Source organism: Cyprinodon variegatus, unplaced genomic scaffold (genome assembly GCF_000732505.1).
Source record: "Cyprinodon variegatus isolate N-32 unplaced genomic scaffold, C_variegatus-1.0 Scaffold972, whole genome shotgun sequence".
Taxonomy (NCBI): Eukaryota; Metazoa; Chordata; class Actinopteri; order Cyprinodontiformes; family Cyprinodontidae; genus Cyprinodon; species Cyprinodon variegatus.
The window spans coordinates 87,822-98,624 of record NW_015151425.1 but is presented as its reverse complement, the minus strand read 5'-3'; the positions used below and the strand labels follow the sequence as shown (position 1 = coordinate 98,624).

At 36.8% G+C, this 10,803-nt stretch overlaps 2 protein-coding genes across 4 annotated transcripts in view; one reads left to right on the top strand and one right to left on the bottom strand.

Annotated features, from left to right (window-relative positions):
• Nucleotides 1–10,803, top strand: part of gabrb3 (gamma-aminobutyric acid (GABA) A receptor, beta 3) — an 89,689-nt gene that overhangs the window by 10,459 nt on the left and 68,427 nt on the right. The gene's annotated exons all lie outside the window — the stretch shown is intronic.
• Nucleotides 1–10,803, bottom strand: part of gabra5 (gamma-aminobutyric acid (GABA) A receptor, alpha 5) — a 44,804-nt gene that overhangs the window by 18,422 nt on the left and 15,579 nt on the right. The window lies entirely within an intron of this gene.

Genomic DNA, 10,803 nt, shown 5'->3' with positions numbered 1-10,803 from the left:
TCTAATTTGGCAGTGTTTTTACCCAATCTATATTTATATTAGGGCAAACCAATACAAATTAGTCACATTAGCCAAAATATTTGTTGCGTTTTATTGTGACTTTCAAAAGTCTGAGATGAGTCTTGAACCAGGAACCCTAAGAGTGGAAGTCCATCTCTTTCAGCTGACACGACTAGCAAGGTGATAGCTCTTCAGATACTACCTAAAACCGATTACATCACTAACTGGTGGCTTGCTCAGATTTTGATCATTACATTGTTTAATCTAACCAAACTAGTTTTATCCAACTAGATTGGATGTTTTCCCAAACAATCTATTCTTAGAATATATCCAAACTCTATCCAACTCTCCTACAAACTCTCACATCTTGACTGAATACTGAGGCTGTTTAAATGCCTGCTTAAGTTCCACTGAACCCCTTCCCGAAGCGTTCACATGGTATGGAGGGGTAGCGAGGCTTCGGGCGTCATCGATTTTGGCTCCTCCCCCAAATGAAGCAAGCCTCGGGGTAACGCCCCATCCACTACTCAACACACGCCTCGAAGCCACGGCTCATCTCATAACATCTCTAGGGATAGGCATTTAAGCAACATTATATGTATGTTTCAAGGGATACATATCAACCTTTTCCTCTGTTCAACGTTGTAAGAAAAACTAAATCCTGAAAGAAAGCTGTGGGTTTATCTAATGAGAAGAAGGTAAAGGAGAAGACCTAAAACTGGATTATCTAGAGAAATTGTTTTTTTTCTGAATGCTACAACCTTCATTAAGTGTTGTCCCGATTGTCAAAGCAGGCAATACAATTAGCGAGTAAGTTTGGCCTATTTGATTTAAAAATAACTATCAATGTAATTGCGTTGTGTGGACTGTTACCAGAACTTCAGGATATGTTGGTCATTTCTTCAAACTGTGAGGTGGATAAATCTTGATTTAAGCCTGAAACCCATCATCAATGACCTTTTCAACACCGCCTACTTATAATATAGACATAATACAAATCCAGCAGCAAATAAACCCCCAAAATCTCAATATATTTTTAACTTACATCTACGTGTTGTCTAGAAGGGATCTCTGACATAAAAAAAAAAAAAGTTTGATAGACATGGTATTACGTGACTATGATTATGTAAGAGGTATGTTTCTCACAATTTTCCAATACTACAGGTGCGTTGTCCTGTTTAATCCTGTGTTGAGCAGATAATGTTGTGCTGATCCATCCTTCAGCCATTATGTAGAGCTTAAAATGCTCTACTGTCATGAGTTTACTCTCAGTTTCAGGTACTGAAACAATATATTGTATATGTTCATAACTCCTCTAAAAATTCCAGCTTTGGCATAAATAATGTTTTTATATTCCTGTGCAAATCATTAGTTAGATTTATTAGAATACTTCTTAAGGAAAATAACTTTAAGTAAGTTCAAGTGAATAACTTTAAACAAGTTTCAAGGCTATCCCTTGTCCAATTGCATTACTTACCAAAGTTACCCTTAAAACAGGAAAAAAAAAACTACCAACTGCTGACAGGGAGGCTTTAATTATTAGGCTACATATTTAAAGTTATATAACTGGAAAATGTCTACATGTAAATCTAGTCAATGAATTTGTTAAAAATGTTTTAATGGGTTAAACATCACCTCTAATTAAACAAAAACAGTAAAGAAAGAAAAAGTTTAATTTATTTTATAAAACTTCAAAATAAAAGCCTATAAAAGTCCATCCTATATTCACTACTTGCTCTCTAATGCTATAAATCATAAGGAGTCCAAACCTTCTCACGGGACTAAGCTTTATAACCAGCTGTGGATGCATTGCTTTGGTGTTGAATTATTTTAGAGCTTTTTAACAATTAACTATCCGCTGTGGCTTTAGGCACGTTTTGAAATAAATCTCGATGCTGTCCTCTGGATTTAAGTGCTGATTTCCTGCAAGAAACCTTATCGCAGCTGTTGGCATTTATGCAATTTTATCTATATATATATATTTTTTTAAATAGCAAAAATGAATTTAGGTATGCTATCATAATGTAACGTACCTGCAGAAGCTGCAGTTCTATGGAAGAAAAACAGCCTCTTTGGAATCAGCCTTTTTTTTTTACATTGAATTTCTTACACTGAATTTATATCTGGTAAAAAATTTCCCTGCGAAAAATTCGCCTGCAAAAAATTCAGCTGCAAATGTGTTGACCTTTTGATGAACTCAAGCCAAAGCAATCGACACTTGATGCAGTCGAGCAGTGACACAACAGTTGGACATAGCTTTGTTCTGAGTTTTTCTTGTTAAATAAATATATGATTACAAAACATCAGGCAGCTACTAATAGAAAGCCATTAGAGTTTTAATCTAATCAGACTGGGTGAAATAACTGAGCCGATCACAGGTAGTGCAGCACCCCTGTCTGCCAAGGCTCTTGGTTTGATCCAGAAGAAGCCGCCAGTGGCAAATTTCCTTTTTATTTGTTTTGAACAAAATAAGCTAATTTACTTGGCTAGTGCTGTTCAACTGCATCAAGTGTAGATTGCTTTGGCTTGAGTTCACCAAAAGGACAGCACATTTGCAGGCAAATTTTTTTGCAGCTGAATTTTTTGCAGCTGAATTTTCACCAGATACAATTCAGTGTAAGAAATTCAATGTGTAAAAAAAAAATCAGTGTTTAAAATTCTTTGGACAGAAAAAGGCAGATTTCAATGAGATTGTTTTTCTTCCATACAGTTTGAATTCTTAGAGTGCAACTGGTGTGAAATGGCTACTGAACCCTGAAAACCAACAATCTAACTTTCTTAGCAAAGATTTTTGTTGATATCGTCACTGCTGATAAATCTTTTAAACCCTAAAAAATAGCATCTACTGCATTACCTTTTTCAAAACTGAATGAGTTATGACAGCAAATCCAAGGAGTTTGAGATTTTTGCACAAGTTTACAGACAACTAGAAATGAAACCAGGGTTGTGCACGCTTGTGTTGCGTGGGAGAAGAGAAAACGCACTGCAGTCTACACAGGTTTTCTTTGTAAAGGAAAAGTGGACACACCCTATTCTCTCACTTTCTATAAATGCATCTACGTATATTTCAAGATTAAAAATAAATACATTTTAAACAAAGTTATTTTAGCAAATAAATAATTGCTATTTGATAATACTAACAGCAAACAGATTGGACAATACTTTGTTAATGGTGTTATGTTTTTCCTTTTTTTCTTGAAGAGAAGACAGAAAGCAGAAAACTAGAGTGACTAATCTAAATTAGTTTGTATTTTTGTTGGGTATATGCAAGCAAAGAAATATTATAGCTACTGGACTGCTTGCCAATTCCTTTCTGAATAGTAATTTTAAAAAATGTTAACGAAAATAAACAACCAACTGAAAAAAGTAAAGCCTACAGTTTGCAACCTAATGATTTAAAAGGCCTGAATAATTTCAGTGACTCAGTTGTTTATATACTATATAATCCATAAATGCAAAAATATCTATATTTATACATAATTACATTAAAACAATGCTGCACTGATTTAATTTAGACTCATTTTTTTATTCCTGTATAACATTTGTTCAAAGTTAGAAAGAGCCACTGTTAAAGGGGCAGCTTTAGACATGCAGACTGCAGATTCCAAGAGGAAGCCATAATGTAATGCGTCTTAAATTTCTAATCGAAGCAAAATACATACGGGAGCAATATTGTTGCAAAATTATTTAAAAATGTGTGTGGAGAGTTGTGTGTCTGTATCTAGATTTGTGTATGTTCAGTGGGATCTGAAAATGTGTGAGGAGATTTGTCCGTCTGTACGAGTATTTGCAAATGTCTTAAATAACTTGTTCTGGAATTGATTTGCAAATGTTTAAAATATCCATAAATCTGTATTCAGATCTACAAATGTGTGTTAAAATTTGCAAATGTGTACTAAGATCTACAAATGTTTAGATCAGTCTGTAAACACACAGAGTCACTGAAGTCTGATGTATTTTTGCTTCAATACCCAGAAATACAGACAAATCATTAGAAGTCAAGCAGTTTCTCGATTGGCTCTCTTTACAAATGTGATTTTTGATACTCTTCTGCCGTGTGAGATCTGTAAATGTGTAGAGAGGATTGTGTAAAATCCTGATTTGCTGCCCTGAGCGCAAGCTTGCAGGCTTATGGCGACCGTTTATCATAAAATTAGCTTTTCTGACCATCCATTTAACTTTGAAAAACTACATTTTAAACTTAAAGTATTGTAAATGATACATTAAGATATCTGAAATTATATTTTGACTACTTAAAATAACAATTCAAGAGATCAATCAATCACATTTTGGAGAGTCAAAATGCCTTTTGAGATATCTGAAATGGCATTGCCTGATTCATCATTTAAAGTTTCACACATTTGGAATTTTAATCAAGATATGTTCAAGTTAATTTTGACTAGCCAAAACTACATATTTTGATATCTGAGTTATGAAATAGCCCTTAGTGCTGTCACTGAGCTATCATAACAGGTGCCTGCAGAATATAGGGAGGCTAAAATGGCGCTGAAGTTCTTTCAAAATTCCACAATATAGAAAGAACTCAGCAGTATGGGATGTGCAACAAACAAGAACTTGGTGAATTCAAGTCTGCTTCAGAAATTTGTGGTGAATTGCTGCAGGGAAGTCAGTTTGAAGCCGGATATTAAAGCTCCACTGAGTTAGCGGCACATATCTCACAGTCGATCCTATTCTAGAGCTCAGATGTCGGCCAGCCGCTCTCTGTTGCTCCCTCTTCTCACTACCGGTGGTTCACTTATGGACCGCCAACAAACTTCTCAACTATACAATCTAAAGAAATAAAAATAGATAAATAGTCTTGTGGCCAACTGAAACGCGACTAATAGTAAATCCTACTAGATAACATAAATACAGACCTACAGAGCATTGGATCTGTCTGTGTTGGGAGGCATATTTAGGACATCTCTGTACACCATAGTCAGATTTTGTTAAATTCTGGATTCATTACACCTCAGTAAACATGAGACAGAAAGATATCAACATACAAAGATTTGCAGCATGCTTAGTGTAAGGAGGTGAGTCTCAACTTAAATTGCTTGCTATTTTATGCCTTGAAATTGAAAACAAATGACTTGAAACGCGGCGTCAGCATAAAAGGGCAGGTGCAGAAGCTCCTTTGTAATCAGCCTGGATCAATAACAACTGAGTCTTTTTCCCCCCATGCTCTCACTGTTACTATGCTGCTTATGAAATAAATCTTAAACATACATTTTAAAACAACAATGTGTAACTTTTAGACACTAGAATTGTTATAAATGTAATTTCCGGATTGAGAATTCATGGAGTTATTTGTAATCTCAAGGCTACTTTCACCTCTCTAGATTAACTCCTACATCAGAGAACCAAAAAACATGTCTGATCAGGAAATGGTTTTATGTTTGTTGCCGAACAACAACTTGTAGCTTTGCTAGCGCTCATGGTTAAGGCAGATCAGACTGCCATAAAGCAACGCTGTGGATCACATGACTAATTTAGCGGGAGATCCAACCGTCTCAAGTTATATAGCTGGGTTTTAGCTCTAACAAACCATCAATACGCACCAAATTATGTATATTGACCTGATTGCAGCACAGTTTCAAGCTATGGAAACAGTAAAGCATGTCTGTTTGGCTGTTAATTAATCCTGGTTTGAAAAATTGGAAAATGTCCTTCTTCTCATCTCCAATAAATAGCATAAATGTGGAGGTATGCCACCAGAATTTCCCACCTTATTTTAGCAATTCTCCTTATTTCATAATACAATATATTTTGGCATTGGTGTTTTTTATGTCTTAAATCTTAAGACATTAAAAAAAGGCCTGTAGTTGTAAAGTGACATAATGGGGAAAAGGTTTAAGGGATGTGAATAATTTTGCAAGGCAAGTTTGGCCTCAGTTAAATTTCTTTTCATCCTTTAGTTTTATACCTATGCACAGCCTTTGCAGGGAAGATGACACACCACACTAAGAAAGACTAACTAGCTTATTACTTAGAGATAACCAGGAGAGTAAGATCTGAGATAAAGGAAGTAAACCAAGGGTGTAACTTTGTAACAAAAGTTGGTGGGAACAGTCTAAGGGTGGGGGCTGATGGACATACAGTTACTCGACACAGACGCTTTCAATAGGGTTTTGTATTTTCCAAAAATTAGCTCAAACATATATTTATTGAATGCTTTCCTATTGTTGAGAACACAACAGAACCAAAATACGGTGAAATTTATATTTACAAGTAGTTAGACATTAATGTATATAAAGAAAAAGGATGAATAACAGCCGATTCTGATGCCAACAGCAATATATCATTGGACACAATTTCGGTTTCATCCATCCATCAACCCATCCAGAGAAATGTGGATGGCTTGATGGATGTTTTCCTTTTCAGCTACATCATTGATAATCCTCCTTCAAAAGCAGCAAAATCTAATTTAGATATTTGTCCCACATTTTGTTGAGAGCCAAAGTCTGTGTATTGAAATTGTTGGTGGGGACATGTCCACAGCAATCCTTCAGAAAGTTACGCCTGCAAAGAAAACCTCACTATATGTGCAGAAACTGGGCCTTATAGATCACCAAGTCATCTGATGGACACAGAGAGAATTAGACTAACAGAGGCAGAGTTCAGTCCATGGAAGGTGATTAACTCAGCACCAAAGGACAGGTCTACTTTTGCCTTGAAAAGCCTTGAGCTGCTGGGTGAGTGTTGTCCATTAGGTCAAAGGATTAGCCGAGGTTAATGCAGTTTGAGGCAACAGGATATACTGCCAAGCAAATTTTACAGCCGACAACCACAGACTGGCGAGATTTTATACATTTGCAGCAGGGTTAAAAGGCATTTTAGAATCAATAAAACAAGAATCTGTTAATCGTTTATCCCCAATTTTAATGAATCACACTCATGCACACACTTAGTCAAAGTTTCAAAAGCACTAATGTAGTAAATATTGCTGTGGAGCAAACTGTAGTGCCTGGTAAGTTTTTTGAACTGTTGCCTTTCCACACATTGTACAGTTAACAGTCCATCACACAGACACAACAATGCACACACTCATAATTAAAGGCAATTTAGAGACACCGATCAAACTAGAAGAGATTCCAAAAAAAAGAAAATTAAAAACAATTTACTAGACTTTGTTTCAAGTTTGAAGACGTTTTGCTTCCCATCCAGGAAGCTTTTTCAATTCAAAATATCAGGAATAGTGTTGAGTTTGAGGTTTTATACAGTAGCCCATCAAAATGAGCCCACTGAAATGGACGAAGGGGTCCACCCCCTTGGGATGGGGGTCGTTTGGTTTCTTTTGTTAGTCTGCAATGCCCCCTAAGTGTCTGAAAGGGGGGGGGGGGTCGTTAAAGTGAATTGTTGGCCTGGCTGAATAGGCGAGTCCTCCGCTCTCCTGTACAGGTTCTGCAATGATAGTGGGAAGGCATTAACTCAATTGCTCCATTGTAGGTTTTTGAAAGCTGAACCTGAGTACACCCTCTCTGTTTAAGGTTGTTTTTTCTTTCTTAACATAGATGGCTTCCTTCACGGCCGTCTCAAACCACCTATTTTCTTTGTCCAAAATGTGAACATTCTGGTTCAGAATGTTGATGGGTATGGGGCATTGCAGGCTAACAAAAGAAGCCAAACAACCCCCATCCCAAGGGGGTGGAGCCTTTCGTCCGTTTCAATTTGCATGTTTTCAAAAAAACAAAACAAGGTTTTGATGGGCTACTGTATAAAACCTCAAACTCAATGCTAGTCCTGGAATTCTGAATTGAAAAAGCTTCCTGGATGGGAAGCGAAACGTCTTCAAACTTAAAACAAAGTCCAGTGAATTGTTTTTAACTTTTAATTTTTTGGAATGACTATGACCTGAATGACTGAGAATATCAACCAACTAAAAGAGATTTTTCTAGACTATTGGAGGAAGCTGTAATATTACAAGAGAAGCCAGGTGTGCATAGAGAGACCATGTAAACCACATGCAGCGACACCCTGGTCGCTGATCCACAACCTCCTTGCTAGGTGACTACAGGTCCTTTGAGTTTTAGCTCAGCCAGCTTGGCACAAATGTGTTGCTATTTTTTTGTAATTCTTTAGCAAAGAAAAGATATGTCTTAGGTTCTCATTTGGATCTCTGTTAACGCTCTACCTGCCAATTGAGGTTGACAACAATGACTCATCGGGCTTGTGCCAATGCTCTTTTTGCTGAGCTGATTGAACAGTGCTTTATGGGATTTGCTGATAAAAAGTTATTTAGCCTGATAAACCAGACTAAATGTGAAATTAAATGTGTAATTTAGTCTGGCCCCGATAAATGAGGCATCAGAAGATTGTTGATGAGAACTACCTATTGTCTTTCAAACTGCTGTCTGTGCCTATTGGCCAACGCTCTGACCAATTAGCGCAACTGAATGTGCGCGACAGAAAGCTGGTGGGGGAGTGTAAACAAACAGCCTGTCGGTAAAACGGTGAATACGTCCATCTTAAAAATGAAAGAGCATAGAGCCTCTTCCTATTCAACAAACTTTTTCAAACCCAGGTCTAATCCTTCCTATACTAATTCCAAAGCGGAGTCAAACGAGAACTGTTCAATAGTTGTTGCCATCTTCCTTGTATTTTTTCTCCAGCATCACGCAGCTTTGTCGTCTCGCCCTCAAAAACCCCAAAATAAAAAAAAAAAATAAAAAAAAACCCACCCGCTTTGCATCCAGAAATTCAAAACACATCTCTGCATTGTGATTGGCCCGCCAGTTCTAGGGCCTGGGGCATTGATCGAGGCTAGACCACTCACAGGCAAAAAGGATTTTGGCCACTGGTGGGTGGGGCTAGTTTAGTAGGCTAGGGGTCATTACAACATTTTATAAGCTTTTCCTTCAGCTGACGCCCTGACCTGCCCAATGTGTTCCTTGGTCTTTACAGTGCTGTTAGCAAACCTTTCAAGCTTTCGCAGATTAGCTTGATTATTACTGAGAACAAATAACCCATAATTCATCTGTTTAGGAAAGTTCAACCCATACAGAATTTTTAAGGTCGATTCCAACTGTTCCTTAATATATACTGCCGATTTTTTTTCTTGCTGATTCCTCTAGCTGAATGTGTTCTTTCTTCTTCCATTTCCATGATAAAAATGACCAAATGATAAATAAAGTAAATAGATCAAACTTTTAACAAAATAAATTTATAAATAAATCAAACTAAACAACAATGGACAGCAAATGGAGGGAGCACCCTTGGATAGGCTTCACTCGATCTTAAGGTATGGTTGGTAAAAGCACTGTTGAGTCAAAACATGCACGCTTTGGCTGCAAGAAAAAAAGACTAATATCATCCAAAATAGCAACAGGCCGACATATCTCTCTATCTGTTATATTTTGTATTTCAATGACAACTTGTTAAATTGGATTTTATTTAGCCAAAACAGACAGAATTAGGCTGAATATAAATATATATATATATATATATATATATAAATATATATATAAACCTCCTCCCCCACATGACAATATATATGCAGCAGCATCAGCCTGCAGTAAAAGTCCTCTTAGGACCACATACAAAAAACAGTAACAGGTTTAATTCAAATCCAATTACAAACAGTGCAGTTCAGTCCATTCATAATCCAATCCCTTACACAGATTGAGTAAACTCAAAAAGCCAGTTTGTACTTTCTCTAACAAACGAGTCCCTCATCTCCTTTACTAGTTTTATTTTCTTTTATCCTAAAGAAGAATAAACCTCTCAGATGTGCAGGAAACAAAATAAAAGATGCAGATGAGAACTGGAATAAAGTAGAAAGAATTATTCGTGATAAACTATTAGTAATTTCAGGTAGTCTGAATCTAAAGGGCCCCAAGAAAATCCTTATGTGATTAAAGTTAAGAAGCACAAGATGGCGTGATGGTGGGGGCCTTACAGAGCATTCCCTGTGTGAAAAGGAGCTTCGGTTTCCTGTCCCGATTATCCCTGCTGCTGGTGTCAGCTGTGGGTGGAGGTGATCAAAGCAGGCGTGGAAGGGGATAAATGTGGTGTGATGCTGTTCCTACGGCCCGGAATCACCGCCCATACGTCAGAGGCAGGGAACACCTTAAATGATCATCTTAAGCGTCTAGGGCAGGAACTTCCCAGATTATTTTGGACTTGTGAATCAAAGTGAGGTTAAGTGCTTTAAATGCTCTCCTACCGCATGTATAACCTGATTTTTAATGGACCTGAGGAAGTCTCTTCATGAATCGTTTTTTTTTTTTCATTTAATCCAGTAAAATCAAGCAAAATCACTTTAACCTCTGTTTTTCTTTTTTACATTGACAATTTACTCATATATCATGCAATAAAAAGCAGTCTGATAAATTGCCTTCAGAAATAACTAAACTAGAATCCAACTCTTGTCTAATTTAATCCCAGCATAGATCCAGCAAAACAAGGAACACAGCAGTAAAGTCAGTAAAGGTGAGTTTAAAGCATTACCCCCATTTTTGAACATTAAAAAAAATGTATAAATAGAATAAAAATGCATTTAACTGTCCCTGGACTCTGGAGGAGCTTCATAGATCCACAACTTGGATAAGAGAATAATTGGACAGGACAAATATTAGTGCTGCACCCTGCTAAGGGAAGAACTACACAGAAGCACGCCAATAAAGAAATATGATGTTTACATTTACAGAAAGACAAACCAAACATGTGGAAGGTGGTCTGTTCACAGGAAATAAAACGTAAACATTTCAGTGCACATGAAAACACAGTGTGTGATGGTTTGGGGAACTTTTGATTTACTTTTGTATGTTTGCCTTTTTTGTTTGCTGGTTTCTCTTGCTTGCA